General features: G+C 37.3%; 1 protein-coding gene across 3 annotated transcripts in view; it reads right to left on the bottom strand.

Annotated features, from left to right (window-relative positions):
* The window catches only part of LOC134205173 (uncharacterized), a 305,408-nt gene extending 281,420 nt beyond the window's left edge, over positions 1–23,988 (bottom strand). The window contains exons 1-2 of one of the 3 annotated variants that reach the window (XM_062680177.1): positions 23,487–23,988; positions 23,159–23,230 (exon numbers count right to left, since the gene is read on the bottom strand). The gene's annotated coding sequence lies outside the window, so the exon portion shown is untranslated. Of the gene's footprint in view, positions 1–23,158 lie in introns of all 3 variants that reach the window. The other 2 variants (XM_062680178.1, XM_062680176.1) reach the window with 2 other exon arrangements.
* Between the last annotated feature and the right edge of the window lie 2,529 nt (positions 23,989–26,517).

The following is a 26,517-nucleotide window of genomic DNA, read 5'->3' as shown; positions in this document are numbered from 1 at the left end:
CGTGGTGGCATTGTCAGTGAGAACGATGGCTGGTACCGAATTGCGGTAGAACCATTGATCCACCAATACCGAACAAAGGGTCTTTGAGGAGATCTTTGGGAACGCATGAATTTGAACCCATTTGCTGAACAAGTCCATCATCACAAGGATGTATTGTTTACCACTTGTTGAGCGGGGCAGGGGACCTATGTAGTCCAGGGCCATTATTTGCCAAGGACGACAGGCATCCCGCATATCTCCCATTACAGGGCTAGTTGAAATATTCGGAGGTTTAATTAGTTTGCACTCGGTGCATTTCCGCACGTATTCCCGAACATCTCGGAACATGTTTGGCCAGAAAAACTTCTGACGTATTTTTCCAACAGTTTTGTCGACTCCAATATGTAATAGCCCGTCATGGTTGGCTGTAATGATGGATTTACGTAACTCTGGACTAGGAACGACTTTCCAGTCGAACCGATGGTCATCCAAATCGTCATTAAATACGTATTTGAGTAATTGGTCGTTTTCTAGTCGAAAATCGGGGTACTCATCAGGCGACTTACTAACCTGCTCTTTGAGGGAGTTATACCAGTCGTTTACCGATTTCTTCGATATGGCCATCACACCCCTCGACAGGGCGTCTGGGACAATATTGTCCTTCCCTCGACGATGTATGATGGTCAAGTCATACATTTGGAGAGCCAGGCTCCACCTACTGAGCCTCGACGATGTTCTCCACTTTGAACGCTTAATAAACGTCAAAGCAGACGAATCTGTGACGAGAATAAAGTGGCTCCCCTCTAAGTAGCCTCTAAAGTGCTCTATTGCCAGGAGTGCGGCCAGCCCTCTTTCTCCGTGGCATGATAGGAGCGTTCGGGAGTAGTGAGCTTTTGGAGTAATACTCCACTACTCGCTCTTGGCCATGCACCTTTTGAGTGAGGACACCGGCAATTGCGTAGTCACTTGCATCGGTGTGCACGATAAACTCGTGGTCGAAATCAGGACTTGTTAAAATTGGAGCAGTTATCAATTTCTCCTTTATCTCCTGGAACGCTTCCTCGGCTTCTGGAGTCCATTTCAGGGTCTTTGACTTCGTTTTAGAAGTTCTGAAAGGGCTGCGGTAGTCCGACTATAATCGGCGATGAATCGCCGATAATAATTGGACATCCCTAAAAACCGACGGAGTTTAGTGATGGTAGTTGGCCGTTCATACTCGACTATTGGCCTAATCTTCTCGGGATTAACCCGCAATCCTTGAGAAGACAGGATGTAGCCGAGAAACGGAATTTCTTCCAGGCAGAAGTGAGACTTCTCCAACTTTATCGATAGGTTGGCGTCTCGTAGGCGTCGCGCCACCTCTTCGAGCAGCCGTACGTGTTCTTCAAACGTCTCTGTCACTATGACAATGTCATCTAAGTAGACAAAGACGTAAGGTTCCAGTACACCCTGACCTAACACTCGATTCATCAACCTGGCCAGTGTTGCTGGGCTGTTGACTAAACCGAATGGTAGGCGAGTGTACTGGAACATCCCCTTCCCCTGCACACTGAACGAACAATACTTGCGCGACTTCTTGGCCAGCGGGATTTGCAAAAAGGCCTCCGAGAGGTCAATCGTCGAGAGGTAACGCGCTCGAGGTAGCCGGCTAAGTATTCGTCCAGGATGCGGGAGGGGATAAGCATCACGTACGGTGCGCTCGTTGAGTTTGCGAGCGTCAAGACACAAGCGAATCGCCCCCGATTGTTTGCGAACGGGAACGATATTGAGTGACCAATCCGAATTAGATTCCTCAATGATCCCCCGGTCCAGCAATCTGTCCAGTTCAGCGAACAGTCCCTCTTGGATTTTCGGCGCAATTGGGTACGGGTATAATCGTACGGGTTTGGAGTTCTTGAACTCCTCGCTGAGAGTGATAGTATGCTCACATTGTTGGGTGGTGTCTAGCTTTTCGTCAGTCGCAACTTTGAAAAGTTTTTTTGTTTGCTCTAACCGATTCTGTTGATCGGCGGTGAGTGACACTTTTGTCGTTTCTGGACTTGGAATGGACACCGACGCATCAGCAGTGATGGAAGCAATAGCGGGTAGATTCCGAATACTCGCCAGAAGTCCATGCCACAGATGCACTCCTTAGTTAATTCTGGGGCTACCAATGTTGCAATCACCCTGGTTTTCCCCATAAATGTGTACGGCATAAAGACTTCACCGGACACTGCCAATTGGGATCCATCGGCTGTGTGTAACTCGACTGGATTAGTTGGCTCTCTAATCTTTATCCGGCGGAATTTGTCAAGTAATGTTCGGTTGATAAATGTCAAGTTGCTTCCACAGTCTAACAAAGCTGTGACTCCAACATCAAATATTTTGATTTTTACGTGCGGACGATCGTCTAGAAAATTATGGAGTGTAATTTTGTTAATTTGTGGTGAAGTGATTTCCGCCTCGGGTTCCTCCGTACTTGCGTTGTAAAAACAACTAAGTTCGGACAACCAGTTGAGGAATTCATCATCACTCTGCGCTTGTGGAAGTTCCAGCGACTTTAGGACTTCCGCATCTGGTTTTTTAGACAGTACGGACAGTTTTTTCTGGTAACCCCCTTGAAGGCACAACCATCGCAGAAAACTCTGCGAGGAATCGGGCAGTCAGACAAATCATGTTCGTCTCCGCAATTAAAGCATTCTCCCTCCTCTGGAGGAGAGTAGTTCGCAATCATTTTTAAAAGTGCACTGGGTCGACTAGGACCAGGAAGTGATTCCTTAGTTGGTTCCGGCGAATTCATTTCCCTATCCGGATTTTTCGAATTTATCTGTGGCTTAGTTTTGAAAGCTGACCCTTTTGTACGGTCGGCCTCGGACTTGGAGTTTCTCGAGAATTGGTTCGACTTGTTATTCGGTTCTGACGACTTAGTTCGAGGAAAGAGTGGCTTCGAGCCGGTAGTTCCGTTAGAGTTCGTGAAGATTGCGCACGTCTCTCGTTTAGATGTCCCGAATACCTTGGAAAACGCAGAGAAATCCGTAGCATCCAACTCCTTGCCTATGCTCATAAGGTCCTTCAGTGTTCCCACGTTTCTCCCAATAAGAGCTTTTCGGCAATCATATCGCATGTTAGTTTTGAGGACTTCGATCTTCTCCCTCTCGGACATAGGCTGGCTCATGGCTTGGAACAGTTTTACAACCTGCAAATAATATTGCTGGAAAGACTCCCCCTTTTGTTGCCGAGTCTGATAAATTTTCGTACGAAGCACGGAGTCTAGGTCTGGATGACGAATTTCATTTTTCAGTTCGATCACCAAGTGTTCCCAACTAAAGAGTGAATTACGTATTCGACACGCGGTGTACCAGCTTAGCGCTGCTCCGTCGAATAAATGAATTGCCGAGTCGAACAAGTCCTCAGCTGAGGCATGTTCAGAAAAGGCCAATTGGTGGATGTGTGAGAGAAAATAATTCAATCCTAGACCGTGATCGTTCCCAGTGTATTTATTTATTTTCCACTGGGAAACGGGAGTTACTTTTCGCGATGGCACTACCGGATAGGGTCGTCGATTGACTTCACCAACCGAAGCGGCAGAGATCGGAGCGGGTTGACTCGGTATATTTTCCCCTACCGTGGATGTAAAAGATAAGTCATCCAGTCTTCGCTGGAAGGAACAATCCAAAGGTTCTGCACCTACTAGTGTAGATTCAGGAAACGCTAAGCTTTGTTTTAGTGGTGCATTTCGCCCAGAGGTTGCTCTAGTACCACTTTCAAAGTCCGCCCAATTCACTCTAGGAGCTGCAGGGGTTGCCTCCGGCGCTTCCTGATACTCCAGGAATGGATTGGTACTGTTTAGTTTCGGAATTTGTGGGGGTGGTTGATAAAAGGCGACTTCAAAAGTGTCCTTGCCATGTAACGAATTTCCACTTCGCGGTACAGGTGACCGTACACTCAAACGGATTACGGTTGCAATTCAACCAGATTTCCCAGATATATGCACGAGGAATCGAGGTTACTTTTCACCGAAACACGACCGCACCATCGTTCGATCACACACTTAATAAACTCCTGTCGCTTCTTTCCACCGAGCGGAATCTCCCAGCCCCACTCGGTGCTCACTCTCGCTGCATCCGCCCACATAGCCACCCATTTCGCATTTATTCTTCCTCGTCACCCGTTATCATTTTTCGTTGGTAACCGTCGTCACCGCAGCCAAACGAGCGAATTTTGAATTGCCCGTTGGTTCCTAGCTGTACAAAATTAAACCCTACAACCCCACACAAATTAACAAACTAGTTACCGTTCGGTAACAAAATATTTTCGAATAGTTTTTTTTTGCCATAGCATATAAGGTTATTTTTTTACGTGCACAATGTTTTAATCGTTTGCAACTGCTCAATAAATAATAATGCTTTTTATAGACATTGAGCACAATTTGCTTGTTTTTAAATTAACTGCCAATTCATGCCCTGAAGGATGCCTTTCCAACAGGCAGCATGCTACACGCAGATAAAATTACTCTTATTCTCTCTGTTTACTCACATTCGCCATGCCTGTTTACATTTCGTTTGACAGAACATACTCGATTGAGCTAGTACAGCACCATTCGAAATCTTTTACTGCGACTGAATGAAGTCGAACGAAATACATAATGCCGCAATTTTTTCGAAACGAATGCAAAAACGTACGAATCGAGTGATTCGATTCGAGATGCGCAATGTCACCCCCGGCTACTATGATCAGTTTCTTGATTTTAATTTCGATAATAATAAAGAGTGGATAATCAAAAAAAAACATTGAATGCTGTTAAAGGTTTTACCCAGCCAAAAAGAAGTTACTTCAGCAGAAAAAATATTTTGTTTGTTGGGATGTGATAGGAACGCAAAAGACGGAATTCTAATTAGATGTAAGAAACAAGTTTTTCCTGCATTTCCAATTCTAACAGTTACTGCTAGACTAGTCAAGTTGAAGGTACAGGATTGAAATGAAAACGGTACGGAAATCCATTTCCTGTTCTAGCGATTGCTGGAACATGAGAAATATAGAAAAAGATACAAAGTAGGAGAATGAAATGGGCCTGAGATCGAATCCAAGGCCTCCGGCGTATGAGGCAGAAATTGTAGCCGTATGACTACCAAGCACACTTTTCTGAATACATTGGTTTTAAAATCCCAAATAACTATAATTGACGGAACTTTTAAATCCCACATACCCTGAGGTATCTAACAAAACTGGTTGATCCGTATATCACCACCCAGCGGATGTCATCCAAACTAAACAGTTTTTCAGAATATTGGTTTTCATACTCGAATCCAAACTTCACAACTTCTGGTTTCCAATCCTCGAACAACTTTGTAGAAGACGTCAATTTTCTAAATCCTAGAGATCCCGATATATCGTAATAAACTGACCTCTCATATACACTAGCGCCGCCTTACGGCTGAATTCTGAACTAAACATCTCAACATATTGATTTCCAATGCTCGAACAACTTTATAGAAGATGGCAACTTTCTAAATCCAACAGATCATGAGGCAAACACGATGATACTTTTATGCCCAGGTAAGTCGAGATAATTTCCAACCCGAAAATTTCCTAGACCGGACTGGGAATCGAACCCAGCAACGCTCAGCATGGTTTTGCTTTGTAGCCGCGTATCCTACCGTACGGCTAAGGAAGGTGTCTAGTCTAGAACTCACTGGTACAAAAAAAATCATACAAATAAGAACAAGCCCGTTTGTTTTTGATTTGTTTGTAAGCGATGAGCCAAGCGGAACGGTAGCTCTAATATCACTACTAGATAGATCATTCTGGTTTTTAGTCAACAACATTTCTCTAACGAGTTGCTTGTCAAGCTTCATACCAAGTATAATTCATCACCCCTTCAAAGGCACTTGAACTAATTGAAAAGTAGCAAAAATCTCACCGCTAGCTTGCATTTTTGCAGTATCGCTGAATTCCACCCACTCATGTGAGGTTTTTGAAAAATATAATTTTCCACGGTGTCTCTCTGTGACAGTCACTAGGCCGGGAAATTGCCAAAACAAGTGTACATAAATATAAGCATCGCTGTTTTGAAACGAGTCCAAAACGCGATTGAGATAAATAAACACAGCTCACAAGCCACCAAGCCAATTTGGCTTACAGAAACAGAACCGATTCGGATGCACTTTTTTGAAGATGTAAAATAGAATGATGCATTTTTGCACAGTTCTTTGCATCACACCGCTCGCCGAAATGTCGGTGGACTAGAACGATGCAGATTGCACGGTTTAACAGAACGAGAAGGAAATCAGACACATTAATTTGAAGCTGACGGCGATGATGAATAGTAGTGACTGTGACGCAGGTACTGGAATAAGAAATATTTGAAAAATAGATATTGCTTCTGGAGTTAGAAATAGATCAGAATATCGGATTGAACAAATCATATTGGTTAGATGTGGAATGAAGGATTGACGTCAATGGATGGAGCCCCAAAATCCGAAGAAGTAGTAGTAACAATGTTTTGGAATCAAATGCTCACTTAAGGACAAGCCTCCTGCATTTCAAAACATATTTCACTCGCATTTTCGAGGGCACCCCAATCGATTCGGAAGCAACGCACAACTGTCATTTTTATTATTCCACGTATGCTGCGACGCAGCAATAGCCAAAATAATAATAATTACAGTTGTGCGTTGCTTCCGTATTAAGTGTGGTGCCTTCGAAAATGCGAATGAAATTAGTTTTGGATTCTGGGAGGCTTGTCCTTACGTTAATCGAAAATTTCGAACTCACAAGGAAAGTCATGCAAAATTTTGCATAACCCGGCCATGCAAATTTTTCAATTAACCTCATTCGATACCCCACGTTTGAAACATTTTACAAAAAATCGCATTTTCGCACAGTTCACCAATGATGCAACTGATGACAATCGTGTATGCCTTTCACGACAACCAAAAAAAAAACAATCAAGAAGTAAATTCATACGACAGAGGAACCAATGCTGGTTGCGAAGCGGAGAAAAGTGTTACAGTCAGTCAGCCAGCGGACCAGCAGCGCAAAAATAAATAACCCCGGAACGGACCAATAACACTCTCACCGCTGACTGAGTGGCCTAATGCTGCGCCAAAGTAATTATATGGAAATTGTATCACGCCTTTGAGCACGGACAGCAAACGTCGTCGTCGACGTCAAAGACGACACCACAGACGGCACCAGTAGTGCATGAGCGCAGGCCTTTTTCTAATAACCCGGAATTCGTGGACACTACTGGACATGTAAGAGTGGATCACCATCGCATTTTTTTCCAACTCTACGTTTCGTTCACACTCGAGCAAGTCGATAAGAAATGCGCGAAAGCAAATGCGAATCCTCAAATGTTATGCTCCACTAGAGAGGTCTTTTTTGATTCCATCCGCGCAACGCTGGCTGTGACCAATGGCAAGGGACATATACATTAGGAACTGGCTAATGATGAGTGTTAGACACCATGCATAACATATGTTCCATCTACCCTTTCATCGAGTAAGAGAATGTGTCTCTGACAAATTTGGGTAAAAATTTGCCTATGCGCTCGGAAGTTAAGCTGTATTAAGAGGCGTTATGTGACCATTTCTTCAACCTAGACAGGTTCTTCTTATTGGCATTACATCCCCCACTGGGATATTGCCGCATCGCAGCTCGAACCCAACCACCTTCTGCATGGTCTTGCTTTGCAGCAGCGCATCTTATCGCACGGCTTAGAAAGGTCTAAGGTAAACAGGTTAATAGACTTCAATGTTTTTGTTTTTATTCATATAAACAAAATATACGAAAAGTACTGTTAATAATGATGCCAAATTATAAGTGGTGTAAATTTTTGTAATTAGGGGGAATGACGGCTTTGGCAGGTTTTGTTCTATTATTGGCAGGGTTTTTTTATGCCTGACTGGGCTCAAATTCGGCCTAAACATTCTTTGCATATCAAAGAATATTGTGGCCAAATTTCATAAAATTCGGTCGACAAAAACCCCCTGCCAATAATAGAACAAACCCTGCCAAAGCCGTCTTTCCCTCTATTTAAATGATCTGCTTGGAAACAGAATAATAATTTCGTTCTTTTTTCAATGTCATGCAATGGAATCCAAAAAAATCCCTAAAAATGAATGGATTCATATTTTACCAAAACACACTGTATCAGCTTTAGTGTGAGAAGGTTTTCTTCTACCAAAAACCAGCAAATGTTCTAAAGTATGGCAAAACATGGTGCTACTGCTGTGTCTGTTTACAAACTTTGTATGCCACCACGCCAGCTTATTTCCGACACCTCAGCACGCTAGCTACTTAACATGTGCGACGAACGCAACGATTGATTCAGATGATTTGAGCCAGTAGAATCAAAGGGGGAAAGAAAATTACATGTGGCGCGGAAAAGTCTTCCTTTGCTTACAGAACTCCAGTTTTAGATGCGATCTGAAAATGATCCCAAAACTATATTTGTGGAGCAATCGACTTAAATATTTTTCTCTTTCATCTTCTCAGAGACAGCTGAGAGAGTTAGCATGCCAATAGAATCAGGAAATAAGTCACATCCAAATATAGGAATTCAAACTAGCATGCCGTCGTTTCAGTGCGGCAGTTGATGTGGGCGTGAGATGGAAAATTGCAGGAAATCATTTCCAGATTGAGGGGTTTTTCTGCCGTTTTAGCAATAATATTCAAATCTGATCGGACAAATTAAGCTGAATAGAAGTTGTTAATAAGTGTGTATTATAAGAAACATATTACACGAGCGGCAGTGTTAGTACACTGTTAATTCTGTTTGCTTTTTTATCAGTCAACTAGCTTACATCAAATCTATAGAAGCTCCATACTGCACTATACGAATAAATTTGGAATGTTGCTTGCTTTTTACGATGCTAAGAATGAACTGAAAATTTATAGCTTTTCGGAACATCTTCGTTCTGGTATTTAAAGAACCATTGGGAGGCCAATAACAGACGTGCCACATTCTGAACGTGGGAGTAAAGAAGTGGAACACTTTCTCGAGCTGAAAATGATAGATGACTATGTCAGGGCTTGGCAGTTTCAATTACAGCTAGTCACGTGGCACTGGAAATGCTATCCCGAGCAGCACAAATCAGACAAAAATGGTTACAGCAACTTGAATGTGATCGAATTTGGTCTCATATGAGTTGCAGTAACCTAAGTGGAACATGTGTGCTTTAATTGTTTTGTTCGTAAGTTATCAAATTATGACAAACAATGACATTGTAACTCGAGCTAATTATCAATTGTGCTTTATTTTTAAGATCGCCGACAAATTTCGTGATCCGCTATGCTTTAGATCACCTTACTGTTCCCTTGTGCGATCAATACTGAAATAATCTGTTGTTTGGTGGCCTTTTTCAGGCCACATGGATCGCTAGAATCGAAGCCGTCCAACGAAAGTTTCTAAGATACGTTCTTCAATCACTAAGTTAGCGTGATCCGACAAACCTGCCACCTTACGAGAAACGCTGTCATTTGATTAGCATCGAACTACTAGAAGAAAGACGGATCGCCGCTCAAGCTATGTTTGCTGGAAAGTTTCTCACGAGCCAAATCGATTGTCCAGTTCTACTATCGCAGTTGAAAGTGTACACACCGGAAATACCTCTTCGTCAACGCCGCCCTTCCTTGTCTTGCATCTAGAATCAACGACAAGCAACTATGAACTACACGAACCAATTCGAGCTATCAGTCGGCGCTTCAACGAATTCTTCGAGATGTTTGATTTCAACTTACCAGTTGACGTGTATCGTCATCGGTTACTAGAATAATTTCGTACCGCTGGCCGTAACGAATTAGTTTAAGTTATATTCATTTAGGCATTCAATGTCAGTTTGATTTTTTCATAAATAAACAAATAAACAAATGTCAAAATTCATCATTCTTCACTCTATTGCTAAAATTAAGTGAGGTATGTATCCATCGTCTACTACCGTGGGGCATCGAAATCCGTACACTTAAGCACCTTAGTATATGATAAAGTCATTAGAAAATAGGAATTGAATGTAAATGAAACGTTTGTCATTGACACAGGAGCATGAAGGTTTCTACTTTTACTCTACTTTCACATTTACTCATTAAAAACTACGAAAACATGATAAAATAATGAATAAAATCAATTACTCCTGAATCGAAATCCGTCCAACATGGACGGATTTCAAATCAAAGGATCAGAATTCGTACAGCTATTTTTTAACTAAATATTTAAATTGAAGCAGTTTGATTGGCTAAACTAACACTGTAAATAGTTCAATACGCACCTTGAGAAACGATCTCTTCGATTTGTATTCCGCTTATCTTATGTAATGATTACTTTTGGTGCAATTATGCTCTACCCGAAAAAATGGCGGCAGAAACTTCGCGTTTGGTGGATGGCGATTTGTTTTTGATTTTTGTTGTTTTAATTTCAAAGGCTTATTCCCATTTATATGCCCTAAAAGCATACTGCCAAGTATCTGAACAGGATAAGAATATTTTGTTTTAAATCAATTACCTTTAACACCCTTTAATTTATTGATAGCTCATGAGGTGGACGGATTTCGGTGCTGTACGGTACAGTTACAGGGTGGCCAATCAATTTCCATGATCAAAATCCCGGATTACCCGGTCCATATATTGAAACTTCCCCGTGTGCGGTGCAACAAAATTGTGATATGAACAACGAATAGGTTTTTGGATGCATTGGACAAATTCGTGGGAAAAACTGAACTATCAGAAAAAATAAGCCAACTGCTCTCACAGGAACTTTATACACAAATGTATACCTCATGCTCTAAAAATGTTATATTTTATTAGGGTGCAATGTATGACAACATTATTTTTACCAAAGAACGTTCTATATTTAATCATGATGGTAAAACGATTCTTGGTTTATATGTTTCTTGAACATCATAATGATCTTAACTTGTCATATGCCCAGTAGAGTGATTCAAATTTTGACTTTTTCGTCCCCCTATGCTTAAACGATTGCATTTGCCCTTTTAATAATCCTCCTAAATTTTTATCTAATCTGGATGTAATTTGAATGAGCACGCGCGGTTTGAAGTTTGCATGAAAATTAGTATAAAAACAGTAACTTTCATGGAAAACTGTTCCCCAACGCTTCCCTTTAAGCTCTAAAAACATATGAGTACATCGGCAACATAGGAAATTTCACAAGGAAACAGGTCGTCTTTGTTGCGAAAAAAAATTATGCTGAAAAGTTATTAAGGGAATACGGAATCGTGGGAAATCCAATTTAACACGTAAAATAATAACATCAAAATCAATAATAAGCATGTTTGTTTTCTTCATAACGAGAAATCGCTTCGCAACAACAACTGCCCTTCAGCTTGAGGAGTATTCTGTGTGGTCAATATGTAGATTTTATTTAAATAGTTCATGGGCCACCTCACATAAGGGTCAGTTTTCATAGTAATTTCCATACAAACTTTAAATGACGTGTGCACAGTCAAATTACATCCAAATTTGCTAAAAATTTAGGAGGATTATTAAAATGGCAAATGCAATCGATTAAGCATCGGGGGAGGCAAGAAAGTCAAAATTTAAATCACTCTAATGCCCAGCCAGAGTGCAAAGAAAAACTGGACACGATGAAAGCTTTTCCTGGGTGTGATGTTTTTCAATGGGCCACATGTAGTGTATATTCAGAATCCCTTCGCGGGCCGCAGGAAAAGGAAATTTTTTAAAGATTTTTTCTGAATTTTATTTACTAGTATTTTTAAAATGTTAAAGCAATCCGATTTTTTCCAGGAAATTCTTTAAAACTTCATCGAAAAATTCTTCGGAGCCTCCTCAGGAAATTCATCGGAATACCGTTGTCAGGGGTGACATTGGATCAAACGGAGAATGAGAATGGGTTACTGTTTTAACTACTTTGAATGCTTGTAGGAATGAATGTATCTGAGGGCAAGAAAACAAAATATAAGAGACCTTTTTGAACGATTTTATATCCGGCTGTCGGTGAGAGCGATTGTCACCCTCCAGACCCATTGTCACCCCCAATGGCGGTATCTTAAAAAAAAGATAATGAATTCTTCAAGAAGTTCTTCTAAATTTCCTCGGCAAGCCCTTCGGAATTTCTTCAGCATTTTTTTCGAATTACCTGTAGAAATTCTTTGAATTATATTGGAGATATATTTTTCGACAGCTTCCTTAAAAAAATCTTCACAATTATTTTTAAAAAAATCTTTGGGAAGTTCTTCAGCGATCTCCGGAATTTCGTCGGCAAGTTTTCGAAATACCATCGACATTTTTTTTTAGATTTCGGAAAATTTCTCGAAATTTACTCTGAAAATTCTTTGAAATTAAATTAGAGATCTTTTAAATCGGCTCTTTTCACCATTCGGGGTGCACAGGACCCTTCGCCACTAACATTCACGGTGTCCATCCAGTCGGGAAAAGCAAAAAAAAAACGTGAAAAATGCGGTAAATCATTAAACTAATCTTCTTCTCTTCTTCTTACTGGCATTACATCCCCACACTGGGACAGAGCCGCCTCGCAGCTTAGTGTTCATTAAGCACTTCCACAGTTATTAACTGCGAGGTTTCTAAGCCAAGTTACCATTTCTGCATTTGTATATCATGAGGCTAACAGGATGATACTTTTATGCCCAGGGAAGTCGAGACAATTTCCACTTCGAAAATTGCCTAGACCGGCACCGGGAATCGAACCCAGCCACCCTCAGCATGGTCTTGCTTTGTAGCCGCGCGTCTTACCGCACGGCTAAGGAGGGCCCAGTTAGCCATTAAACTAATCGGGAAATTTAATTATCGATCAAATCATAAACATTCATTACCAAAATTGAATTGTTTTTTTCTTGTAATATCTTAAAAACTATCATTTGAAAATAATATGTCTGGCAATAGTGTGAGTCACTCAATTTTTTTTCCACCCTTCGGTAATAATTATACAAAATGTATAGTTTACATAGATCGCAAACCTCCAGCTTGTGTAAATCTTATGGAAGGACGTCGCGACCCCCCAACTTTTGTATGATTTTTTAAGCATCGTTAGCATTTCATGGTTTCTAAAGTTGTTACTAACTTATCACAATTCACTACTATGTTAGTTATATATGAAATCTTTTCTCTTTAATCGTTTTTCGCACTGCATGTCTGAAAGTTTCAGAAATATAAGGCTATGCCTTTTCTTTACAAATTAAGCTTAAAAAATAGTGATAGCTTAAAAGGAAGTACGAATAGTCCTCCTGACTTGTTAAGATGAAACATATTTTTGAGGGACATCTCATTCTGTTTTTGGGTGCATCAAAAACAAGAACTTTTTTTTTAAAATGATCTAAATTTTAGTTTAGATCGGTTAAGTTAAGTATTATTTGTAAACCATGTCGATGTTTTATGATTTGATTAGCTGGATTATATTACTCTAACATTTATTTATTTTGAGCTGTTTGTCTACAAAATTTAGAACTGCAATCCACTACTTATACACAAGTGGATCGCATAATAAATTGATAGAGTTTCTAGTGAAATTTATTGATGAATATCTTCAAAAGTTTCTAATTATGATAAACAATTTCAGATGATTTTTTCATGAAACCGATTAATCTAAAAGAAATTTGAAAGATTCAAGACAGGACTGTGGGTGAACTTGAACAGTTTTCAAACTATTTTTGATAATTTTGTTTAAACAAAATCTGGGATTCTGAAAAAGTTTTGGTAATTGAGAAAGTTTTAATTTATATCAATAAATTTGAAAATAATTTTTTCAAACCAAAATATTTCTCTTACTTTTTAAATAGAAAATGAAGATTAAGTTCCTTGAAATGCAACATTAAATTTGGTAAAAAATCGACATCCAAATTCTGAAAATTCAAAAAGATAATACACTAAGTAAGATGGATTTAAGAAACTGTTTTTGAGTAATGAAAATAGAAATTTGGGTTTTAGAAGGTCAGAACATCATCAATAAAATTTTGAAACAATTCCAAGGGATTCTAGAGTTATTTTTAAAAGATTATTTGAGAATAATTCTGTCTTGAGGAATTGGGAGGAAAATCTAAGCCTAAGTCACTTCAAGAAGAAATTGTGCTTCTGGTTTTTCTGTTCTAACAAAAGTTATATGTATTAGAATTTGGAATTAAAGAGACTTGCAGCCCAAGTGTGGATTATCTTTGGAGATTCTCTGTTCTCAAATTAGAACCCACAAGCAATTATTGTGGATTCTAGTTCATTCGACTCCGCATGTGACAAAACTGGGATTGATTCATACTGAATATGAATATGAATATCAGCTTCCTACACAGCAAAAAATATATTAATATGCGGTAACGGATTTTCGTGAAACGTACATTAAAATCTGACGTAATAAGTTATTTTACGTAATATTTTTCAATATTGACGCTTTATTACATTTCTCGCCGCAACATCCAGCCAAAAACAAATATTTTTCAGTTACGTGTATGCAACGTAAAATTACCTGCCAAATAGGTGAATAATGCGAAATCAGTGTAATATCACGTCAACCATAAGTAATATCGCCTCATAAAACATGCTGTACTGTCAACGAAGCAAAACTTCTATCACCAAACAGTTCGATTTTTACTCCGTTCTGAGCGCATCGGGAAAAAATTAATACAATTGCTTTTCGCAAATCAAATTAATTCGTTGGTGAAATGTGTGAATAGTGTTTCCGTCCTGGATTTGGAGCTAATCTGTTCATGGGTAAGTTTTGCCTGTGGTTTTATTTGCACCCAGTCGGTCAAATTTTTCATAACATTTTGCAGAACCAGAAAGAGCGAAAAGAGTGCTGGAGCTGCAGACTGCTTCGTTGGTACCTATGAGAAATTGACATTGAAGCAAAACTATGCAGGTAAGTTCCGGATCGATGATATTTCCGATCGCCCGACGGGTAACTGTGTGAGTTTTTGCAGATACAAGATTGTGCCTGAATAATCGATCCGGGAAATGATCTGCCTAATCAGAAGTCAAACCATAGTTCCTGCAGAACCAAATAGTCTAACTCTCTAACACACTCCTAAAATATGCTCACTGGTGGTTGCCGAAGTAGGTTGTGGTAGCGTCGAAAATCAAGTTCATGGAGTACTCCGAACGGATTAGAAGTTGGAAAAACGAAAACGTGCAGGTAAAGTAAAGTTTCTGAATGACTAAAATAACAATCTGAGCCAGTGCAAACAGTGAATAAGTTGTTTAATATTTGTTGCAGGCAAAACCAAATTGGGAAGATCATGCACAATCAAGAACAATCAAATGGACTTAGATTAACAGAAGTAGTGGCGAACCAGTGCTAACATGCAGCGACTTGCAGGAAGAAGAACAAGACCATCACGACCAAATAGCAACACATGCTGTTTCACTCTCATAAAAAATAGGAGGACGTATGTAACGTGATGTTTCACTAACATAATGCAGAATATGAGTCTTATAATATTAATTTAATATGCATGTTTATTATAAACTAGTTGAACGTACCCGATCTTGCTCGGGTTTATGTTATTTTGCATTGAAACTGTCAATTGTAAAGTTCATTGCAGCGCCGCACTCTAGATCATTTTTTACGATCGCATTAGGTTTCCTCCCAACTCGGGCTAATATTGTATTTTGACAATTTTTCAACTTTCCCATCAAATTTGCAAACTCATTGTAGGGGAACAGACGGCTTTGGCAGGTTTTGTTCTATTATTGGCAGGGGGGTTTTTGTCTACCGAATTTTATGAAATTTGGCCACAATATTCTTTGATATACAAAGAATGTTTGGGCCAAATTTGAGCATAATCAGTCATAAAAAAAACCCTGCCAATAATAGAACAAAACCTGCCAAAGCCGTTATTACCCCTATATATAAACACAGCTGATCCTAAAATTTAAATTCCTAAATACTAAATTTAAAAATTTAAATTTAAAATTTGAAATAAAAAAATTAAACTATAAAACTTAAAATTAATAATTTAAAAAAAAAAATTAAAATTAAAAATTAAAATAAAAAATAAAAAATAAATAATTAAAAATAAAAAAATGAAAATTAAAAATTAAAAATTGAAAATTAAAAATTTAAAATTGAAAATTGAAAATTGAAAATTAAAAATTAAAAATTAAAAATTAAAAATTAAAAATTAAAAATTAAAAATTAAAAATTAAAAATTAAAAAATAAAAATTAAAAATTAAAAATTAAAAATTAAAAATTAAAAATTAAAAATTAAAAATTAAAAATTAAAAATTAAAAATTAAAAATTAAAAATTAAAAAATTAAAAATTAAAATTTAAAATTTAAAATTTAAAATTTAAAATTTAAAATTAAAAATTAAAAATTAAAAATTAAAAATTAAAAATTAAAAATTAAAAATTAAAAATTAAAAATTAAAAATTAAAAATTAAAAATTAAAAATTAAAAATTAAAAATTAAAAATTAAAAATTAAAAATTAAAAATTGAAAATTAAAAATTTAAAATTTAAAATTTAAAATTAAAAATTTAAAATTTAAAATTTAAAATTTAAAATTTAAAATTTAAAATTTAAAATTTTAAATTTAAAATTTAAAATTTAAAATTTAAAATTTAAAATTTAAAATTTAAAATTTAAAATTTAAAATTTAAAATTTAAAATTTAAAATTTAAAATTTAAAATTTAAAATTTAAAATTTAAAATTAAAATTTTAAATTTTAAATTTTAAATTTTAAATTTTTAATTTGAAATTTTAAACTTTAAATTTTAAATTTTAAATTTTAAATTTTAAATTTTGAATTTTAAATTTTAAATTTTAAATTTAAAATTTAAAATTTAAAATTTAAAATTTTAAATTTTAAATTTTAAATTTTAAATTTTAAATTTTAAATTTTAAATTTTAAATTTTAAATTTTAAATTTTAAATTTTAAATTTTAAATTTTAAATTTTAAATTTAATTTTTAATTTTTACTTTTTAATTTTTAATTTTTAATTTTTAATTTTTAATTTTTAATTTTTAATTTTTACTTTTTCATTTTTAATTTTTAATTTTTAATTTTTAATTTTTAATTTTAATTTTAAATTTTAAATTTTAAATTTTAAATTTTAAATTTTAAATTTTAAATTTTAAATTTTAAATTTTAAATTTTAAATTTTAAATTTTAAATTTTAAATTTTAAATTTTAAATTTTAAATTTTAAATTTTAAATTTTAAATTTTAAATTTTAAATTTTAAATTTTAAATTTTAAATTTTAAATTTTAAATTTTAAATTTTAAATTTTAAATTTTAAATTTTAAATTTTAAATTTTAAATTTTAAATTTTAAATTTTAAATTTTAAATTTTAAATTTTAAATTTTAAATTTTAAATTTTAAATTTTAAATTTTAAATTTTAAATTTTAAATTTTAAATTTTAAATTTTAAATTTTAAATTTTAAATTTTAAATTTTAAATTTTAAATTTTAAATTTTAAATTTAAAATTTAAAATTTAAAATTTAAAATTTAAAGTTTAAAATTTCAAATTAAAAAAAAATTAAAAATTAAAAATTAAAAATTAAAAAATAAAAAATGAAAAAAAAAAACAAAAAAATTAAAACAAGAAATTAAAAATTAAAAATTAACAATTAAAAGTTGAAAATTAAAATTAAAAAAAAATTTAAATTAACAATTAAAAAATTAAAATTAAATAAAAATCAAAAATTAAAAATTCAAAATTCCAAATAAACAATTAAAATTCAAAATTTAGAATAAAAAAATAAAAAATGAGGAACAAAAATTAAAAATTTAAAATTAAGAACAAAAAATAAAAAATAAAAAATTATAAATTTAGGATTTTAAATTTAAAATCAAATTATAATTTAGCAAATAAAATTTAAATATTTTAAGATTTTTAAACCATTTGAATTGTTAAGATTTTATATTTTTATATTTCAAATTTTTTAGATTTGTACGTTTTTAGATCTTCAGGTTTTTGAATTTTTAATTTTTGGATTTGAAAATTTTTATATTTCTACATTTTAAGATTTCCAGATATTAAGATGTTTAGGAGTTAGATCTCAAAATTTTTAGGATTTTTATTTTAAAAATTTCAGATTTTCAGATATATGGATTGCCAGATTTGGAAAATCTTAGGTTTTATTGATTTTTAAATAGGGGAACTGTACCGGTTTTGGCCATGTTCCTTATTTGGCCAATTTTGCGAATAACTCCAAAAATAAAGCAATGCGCTAGGGTTTTATTAGTTCCAACAAGAGATATATCCCTCACGCTTCAACGCAGCTTTCAACTGATCGATTATTTTGGAAAAATATGTATTTTTCAGGGTTGGCCAAAATAGGCACTAAGTTGGCCAAAACCGGTGCACTTCCCCTATTTAGATTTTTTAATTTTTCTAATACTGAGATTTTTGGATTTCTTTCGGGGGTTACAATGGGTCTGGGAGGGTGAGAATGGGCCATCGCTCTCACCGGCAGTCCTAAGGTCGTACAGCAAGATTGATCAAAAGGGTCATTCTGAATAAAAACTATAATATAAAACTAAACAAATTGGTTAATGGTTCATTTTTTATTTTTATATATTTATTATTGCTTATTTTGAAATTTATTTTTAAAATTTTCAGTCTTTAGTTTTAAATTTTTAAATTTAATTTTTCATTCTCTAATTTTTAATTTTTTATTTGAAATATTTATTTTTTATGTACAATATAGAATTTGAACCTGTACGCCAATTGAAATTGTATCAGTGGCTTCTTGATATATCATTTTCAGCCAGCGGCGGCATCGTGCTTCGGCGTGAACTTATTAATAAAAAGTCTTCAAATTTCTCCGGAAGTTCCTCTGGAAGTTCCCTCAGGAATTCCTTCGGAGGAACTTCTGGAAGATTTCCTGTAGTAACTTGCGAAGGAATTAGTTGAGGAGCTTCCGGAGAAATTCCTGGAGGAACTTTCGGAGAAATCTCTGGAAGAGCTTCCGAAGGAATTCCTGGAGGAACTTCTGGAGGACTTCCTGGAGGAACTTATGGAGGAATTCCTGGAGGAACTTATGGAGGAATTCCTGGAGGAACTTCTTGAGGAACTTCTGGAAGAAATTCCAGAGGAATTTTTTGAGGTACTTTCGGAAGAAGTCCTGGAAGATCTTCCAGAAGTATTCCCGGATAAACTTCCTGAAGAATTCTTTGAGGATCTTCCGGAAGAATTCCTGGAGAAACTTCTGGAGGTATTCCTTGAGCAACTTCTGAAGGAATTCCTAGAGGAACTTCTGAAGAATTCCTGGAGGAACTTCCGGAGGAATTCCTGGAGGAACTTTTGGAAGAACTCCTGTGGAAATTCCAGAGGAACTTTAGGAGGAAATTTCAGAGGAACTTCTAGAGGAAATTCCAGAGGAGTTTTTTGAGGAACTTTCGGAAGAATTCCTGGAAGATCTTCCAGAAGAATTCCTGGAAAAACTTCCGGAAGAATTCCTAGAAGAACTTCCGGAAGAATTCCTAGAAGAACTTCCGGATGAATTCCTGGAGGAAATTCCAGAGGAATTCCTGGAGGAAATTCCATAGGAATTCCGGGGGGAATCCCAGAAAAAATCCTGGAATTATTTCCTCATAAACTTTCAGAGGAATTCTTACATTAACTTTTGAAGGAATTCCTGGAGAAATTTCCGGAGGAATTCCTGGAGCAACTTCCGAAGGAATTCCTGGAGGAACTTCCGGAGGAATTCCTGGAGGTACTTCCGGAGGAATTTCTGGAGGAACTTCTGGAGGAATTCCTGAAGGAACTTCTGGAGGAATTCCTGAAGGAAATTCCAGAAGAATTTCTGGAGGAAATTCCAGAAAAATTGTAGGAGGAAATTCCAGAGGAAATTCCAAAGCAATTTCTGAAGGCAATTCCGAAAAGTTCTCTGAGGAACTTCCGGAAGAATTCCTGGAAGATCTTTCAGAAGAATTCCTGGATAAACATCAGGAGGAATTCTTGTAGGAACTTTCGGAAGAATTCCCGAAGGAACTGCCGGAGGGATTCCTCGATTTTTTCAATCATCTTTTTGCAACTAGTTGCACAAACTACTATTATGCATGTTCATCAGGAGAGAAAAAGAAAAACAAACTGTTCCCAATCATCGGAGTATGAACGAAAGCGTGCGCGGTGTGCCTTTCGGCAAAGCACAGCCCGACACTCCGACCCGACAGCCCGACAGGTACGTCGCGTCGTTGATTATTCTCGCAGGTCGAACGGGTTGGACGCAACATAGCAGAACTTGCATCTAAATGTGTCTGCTTCGCACGCAAAAGAGAATTATGTGAGGAAACGGTGAAAGCTGGCAACGCTCACGCTGGTTCTCCGCGCGCGGAGAACGAGTGAGCATACCAAGGAGGAAATTATTTCAAAACATTTTTGTCATGGCGCAAAACTTCAAATTTGACTTCTGGCAGAGCTGCTGTACGACTGGCAAAAGCTTTCTATGTGATGTGGTGTTATCCTTCGGAGAATCACATTTTGCTGCAATTAGACTGTACGCCAGGCATGTGGCGTTGAGTTGATCAGATCATGTTATAATACGAGGCAATGTTATGCCGATTTGTGACCAGGAAGAAATGCTTGAATAAATGTTGGAATAGTGCAATTTTGGTTCAGTATTATATTTTTCCATAAAACTTAACAAACAAAATTAACATAATATGTTAGACAAATTTTTAAAATGTATCCGAGTTGATTCGAATAAAATAATGTGGATAACTTATTTTCGATACAGTCCTTATAACAGGAAATATGTAACTATTTATACATGCCTTATTTGTTACCGTTGAAATAATTTGCGGGGCTGGTACAAAATTTCCTAAAAACACAAAAGGAGGAGCCAAAACTGTTCTGAATTATTACCAGCCATGAAAACAAGCTTATCAAGTTCGAACATCTGCCCTGGGAAGCTTACCAAACTGATCAAAGCAACGGTGGATGGTGTGCAAAACTGTGTGAAGATTTCGGGCGAACACTCCAGTTCGTTCGAATCGCGCCGGAGACTAAAACAAGGTGATGGACTTTCGTGCCTGTTGTTCAACATTGCGCTAGAAGGAATCATGCGGAGAGCCGGGTGTAAAAGCCGGGATACGATTTTCAATAGATCCAGTCAATTTATTTGTCTCGCAGATGACATGGAGATTGTCGGCCGAACATTTGCAAAGGTGGCAGAACTGTACACCCGCCTGAAACGTGAAGTAACAAAAGTTGGACTGGTGGTGAATGCTTCGAAGATAAAGTACATGCTTGTGGGCGGAACCGAGCGCGACAGGGCCTGGAAAGCAGTGTTACGATAGACGGGGATACCTTCGAGGTGGTCGAGGAATTCGTCTACCTCGGATCCTTGCTAACGGCTGATAACAATGTTAGTCTTGAAATACGAAGGCGTATCATCTGTGGAAGTCGGACCTAATACGGGCTCCAGAAGAAACTGCGGTCCAAAAAGATTCGCCACCGCACCAAATGTGTCATGTACAGGACGCTAATAAGACTGGTTGTCCTCTACGGACATGAAACATGGACAATGCTCGAGGAGGACTTGCAAGCACTTGTAATATTCGAGAGACGGGCGCTTAGGACCATCTTTGGCGGTGTGCAAGAAGACGGTGTGCGGCGGCGAAGAATGACCCACGAGCTCGCCCAGCTCTACGGCGAACCCAGTATCCAGAAGGTAGCTAAAGTTGGGCAGCACATGTTGCAAGAATACCGGACATCAACCCTACAAAGATTCGCTTCCGATTCGGCAGGTACGAGACGGCGTGGAGCACAGAGAGCAAGGTGGGCAGACCAGGTGCAAAATGACTTGGCGAGCGTGGGACGCATTCGAGGATGAAGAGATGCGGCCTCGAACCGTGTATTGTGGCGTCAAATTGTTGATTCAGTGTTATCTGTTTAGATGTAGACTAAATAAATGAATAGATCCGTTAAAGATAGGTTCTCTATACATAAAAACTACAAATATATATTTTCAATTTTGAGCGTTGATTAGGGGAAATGACGGCTTTGGCAGGTTTTGTTCTATTATTGTCAGGGGGTTTTTTTATGACTGATTATGTTCAAATTTGGCCTAAACATTCTTTGCATATCAAAGAATATTGTGGCCAAATTTCATAAAATTCGGTCGACAAAAACCCCCCTGCCAATAATAGAACAAAACCTGCCAAAGCCGTCTTTTCCCCTACTATAATTTATCCATTTGCTAAGTTATCAATTGACTTTTCAAACGGTATATTGGGAAAGAAAACCATTAAATCACTTTTCTCAAAAAATCGCCGATGAAATATTTTGAAATACCCGATACCTTACTTCTAATGACCTAGTCTAACTTTATGTTAGAAAAAATCAGAGGTACATATAACTTCGATAATAATCCATTTTTTACAGCGTGCGATACAAGAAAAAGAATAGAACAGAATAGAATTAATAATTGTAAAAACGGTAATAAAACACTAAGAGACAAAGCACGCCAAGAAGTATTGAAGAATAATGAAATACGAACGAGTACAGTGGAATGGTCACTTGCTAGAAATGTAGGGAGATGATTTTTTTTAAACCCACTGAAAGCCGCATTAAAGTCGGCGACTTTCTGGAAAGGCACGACACGAATACGGTGGTTGGCACACGATAGAAGAGGACTTTTAACGATCGGGGAACAGGAGGTATAAATTGTCCTCAAATGAAAGATAATTCTTAATTTCCTGTGTTTAACTCGATCTGTCAAGTCTTTTTTTGGTTTTAAAAATATAAATGTAGTTCATAACAAATATAAATGTAGTTTATAACAAACTTCTATATGGTCAAGACGCATCCTGAGCTACACAGAAACAATTAAGACAACATGAATCTCAGATGGATTAAAATGGAATTTTCATTAGGTCGTGATTATTTTGCATGATGTAGAAATAGGCGGCTCACTCTGATTGAACACAAGTAGAATAGTGCATGAAAAAAGAACGATATAAACTGCAGCACTAGAAGAGCTTGACTCTTCCGATTTCTTGTTTTTGCTTGCCTTCATGATGCAAGTTCATTGACATTGAGTTATTCGTTAACCATGACCCTTGCACCTCTATATGTGCAGCGGTTTGATCACAAATTCTAGTGACTGCTTACTTGTTGCGAATTGGTTCAAAATACATCAAATGAATAAATATTTAGCTTAATATAAAATATTTCATTACAGATAATTTAAAGAAAAATCTATTACAAAATTGAACGAAAGTGATTTGATATCGTTTATTTTCAACAAAATAGTGTCTACTTACCTTCAATGTTATTTAATCAGTCTAGAAGCACACATTCACACAGAAGTTCAATATTCCAGAGGTTTTTCAATGCTAAATTAAAGGTATTCCGTTACATTAGAGGAAGATTGCCATTTTGGTTTAAGTTTTGCACAACACATCATGTTATTTTCTTTTCAATAGTTACAATTCAGCCGCATCAACTAGAGAGGGCTGCTGTTGTCGCCAAAGCAGCATCGCAAAGTAATCCACCATTGTTGCTGAGCTACTCGACAAGAGCCAACATCCATGACGAAGATGAAAACATTTTCCCTGCATCGCAGTAATCGCACAAAATAACTTTATTTACTTTCTTCTTCTCATTTCTCACCAATGATGGATCAATTTTATCCAATTTTTGCCACGAAACGTCACATTTTCGTTTTCCGATATTCCCAGATTTATCCCCTCTCAGTTTTCTTCCAGATCAACACTTTGGGGCAGCCGTTTTCCAATCTTCCGGAGAAAATTCTTTCACTAGGCACTCAGGTCACAGGAAATGGTACCGAGAAATAGCGATAGTCGATGATCGAAACCGAAGCGGAAATATGCAACTCACAAACGGCTTCTTATAAACACCTATCACACTTGGATCCCCTGTCCGTAGGGCGAAAGTCACTCGCGACAATATTGCGTCCAGGTCAAAAAATCAACACACTTCATTCCCGTTGAGCAAATCCAAAAACAAGCTGAACGAGAGGAAGAAAAAAACGTCCGAACTGCAGCGCACCGAATCTAGTTTTGGTTTGACTTTGGCTCACTGTCGTGGAGCGAACAGCAGAGCAGAGGCAACACACACTGCGAATGCTTTCTCGACCATTCCCAACCACATCGACGGCGATAGCAGCACGGGCAGATCTATCAGCAGTGTACTGTGTGTAGCGGATTCAGAGCACAGAGCAGTAATATCAACAATACATTGAACGGTGCATGGGTGGCGGAGTGGTAGACGAACATGACGGGCAAGCAGATACGCAACCCGACAGGGGCCCTCTTCTTTAATGCCGTTCGCTTGCATGTATAGCAGGATTGGTATCCATCAAAATAATGATGAGCCGTGGTATGAGTGTGTGCAGCTTGTCGTTTGTTTACAACACACAATGTTACTGAAATGTCAAACTTATCTGACAGCTGTCAATATCATGCAGCGTCGCTTTATTAGTGAAGCGTTGCAGTATTCAGAACAAGTCGCTGCAACAATAGGGTAATGGAGGTATTTCGGCCAATAAAGTTTCTGTTAGAAAAGTTGCTTCAAGAGGATTTGCTAATTAACACCTGGGTGCTGCGGATAGAGCTGCTTTTCTGCTTTCAAGCGAGTAGAGGGATATTTTGATCACTCCCATAAGCAAAATTATTTTGCAGTTACTTGGCTGTCAACCATTTCCCGCTCTTCGAATTTCTCTTTCCATTCCATGCTACATGAAGGCGCACAAATGCGCGACTACATGCTTTTCGTAACTCTACATGTAACGAGTGCTTTTTACTCATTTTTTTAGATTTGTGCTAACGTAAGAACTGTATCACACACACAAAACGCGACGCGAGACTGGACACAACACTTATGGTTCTTACAAACGAAAAAGGATTTTTAAAATTTACCTTTTTGTCGACCGGTTTCGGGCTCGATGTTGCCCATCTACAGGACGTGGTCCAACTGGTTACAAATGGGAACGATTACACTTTTGTACTTGGCACAGTACACGTCAAAAAAAGATGGCGTTCACATTATTTTTAGTTTCGTCATGTTAAAAAGCGATGATGATATTGGCGCTTTATCTTCGTTCATTAGCGGCTGTTCAGCGGTGGCAATGTACAAGGACTCCCAGGCGTTAAGTTGAGAATTCTTTCGAACGCATTTTATTAGCTTGGCTTGCTTTCAATCTATAGTGTGGTTCTGGTCACTAGTGTGTGCTGCCACACTCGAGTCATGGAACCTGTCGTTGTCAACTGCGTTCTTATGTTCTTTTAAACGAACCTCCAGTTTTCAAACACGCCGAAAACTGAAGGTCAGGTGCATCAGACATTTATTGGTCACTTCATGTATATATTAGAGTGGGGCGTCATAATCATTTTTTTCAAATCAATGGTTTTTCGAAACCATTCCGGGTCCCAAACAACTGTGCAGAATTTTGGTCCGATTGGTTGCTTCCTCGCTTTGGTTGGAAATTAGTATGGAGAAACGTATATTTTTACTTCTAGAGGCCTCAGTACTTTTTTTTATAGAGGGATGAAGGCAAATCTGCATACAGATACTTGAAATTATCACTCAGGGAGTGGGGTTGGCGCGGAAGGCAGAAGGTTACTTGAGTTACCCTCTCTACTAATACTCTGGTTCTCCCAGAAACTGCCTTCCAGCATTACTTCTGGGGGATAGGCAGTACTTAATGTACTCGCTCATTCACGTTCACACAGGCACTCATCCCGTATGAGTCTTACTTGGGTGCTCTCTCTAACACACCCTCTGATACACCCTGACACTCTTTCTGACGCACCATATGAGTCTTACTTGGATGCTCACCACTGACATACCATTTGAGTCTAATTTGGGTGCTCACCCTTTACGCACCATGTGAGACTAACTTGGATGCTCACCCTACCACCTGATTCACGCTGTAGCACACAAATCTTAGACTTATTTGGGTGCTCACTCTAGCACACCCTGCCACTCCTCCTGACACACGCTCTGACACACTATGTGGGACTTACTTAGGTTCTCACTTCTGGCATGCCATGCGAGTCTGACTTGGGTGCTCGCCTTTAACATACCATGTGAGTCTGACTTGGGTGCTCACCACTGGGTATACCCCGTTAGGCATAAGTACGTTAGGCATAAATACGTTAGGCATAAGTACTTTAGGCATAATGGATGAAAGGCACAACGGACATTAGGCATAATGTACGTTAGGCATAACGGACGTTAGGCATAAAATTACCCAAAGAACAGCTCATGATATAAAGAAGGCAGAATTATGCCAAACGTCCATTATGCCTAACGTACATTATGCCTAATGTCCATTATGCCTAACGTCTATTATGCCTAACGTACTTATGCCTAACGTCCTTATGCCTAACGTCGCGGACCCCTCACTGATATAATATTGCCTTCTGCTATAAAATTATCCAACCAGTCTAATTTGCTGCAATGTTATTGTCTACCATACCTAAGCAGAAAATAAATAACTCATTCGTCTCCAAGTCACCAACTGAACTGCTTCGTGTTTCATTGAACTGTACCAAGAATCATAACAGTTTGGCGACGAGAAAGTGGAAATCGACGCTGCAATTGCGAGGCCTGGAAGAGGATTTCGAAAGCAGGGGAAGTCGTTGGCCGGACCAGTTGG

The sequence above is a fragment of the Armigeres subalbatus genome, chromosome 1 (assembly GCF_024139115.2).
Source record: "Armigeres subalbatus isolate Guangzhou_Male chromosome 1, GZ_Asu_2, whole genome shotgun sequence".
Classification (NCBI taxonomy): Eukaryota; Metazoa; Arthropoda; class Insecta; order Diptera; family Culicidae; genus Armigeres; species Armigeres subalbatus.
Note: the sequence above shows the minus strand (reverse complement) of the source record. Positions and strands in the feature narration are given on the sequence as shown.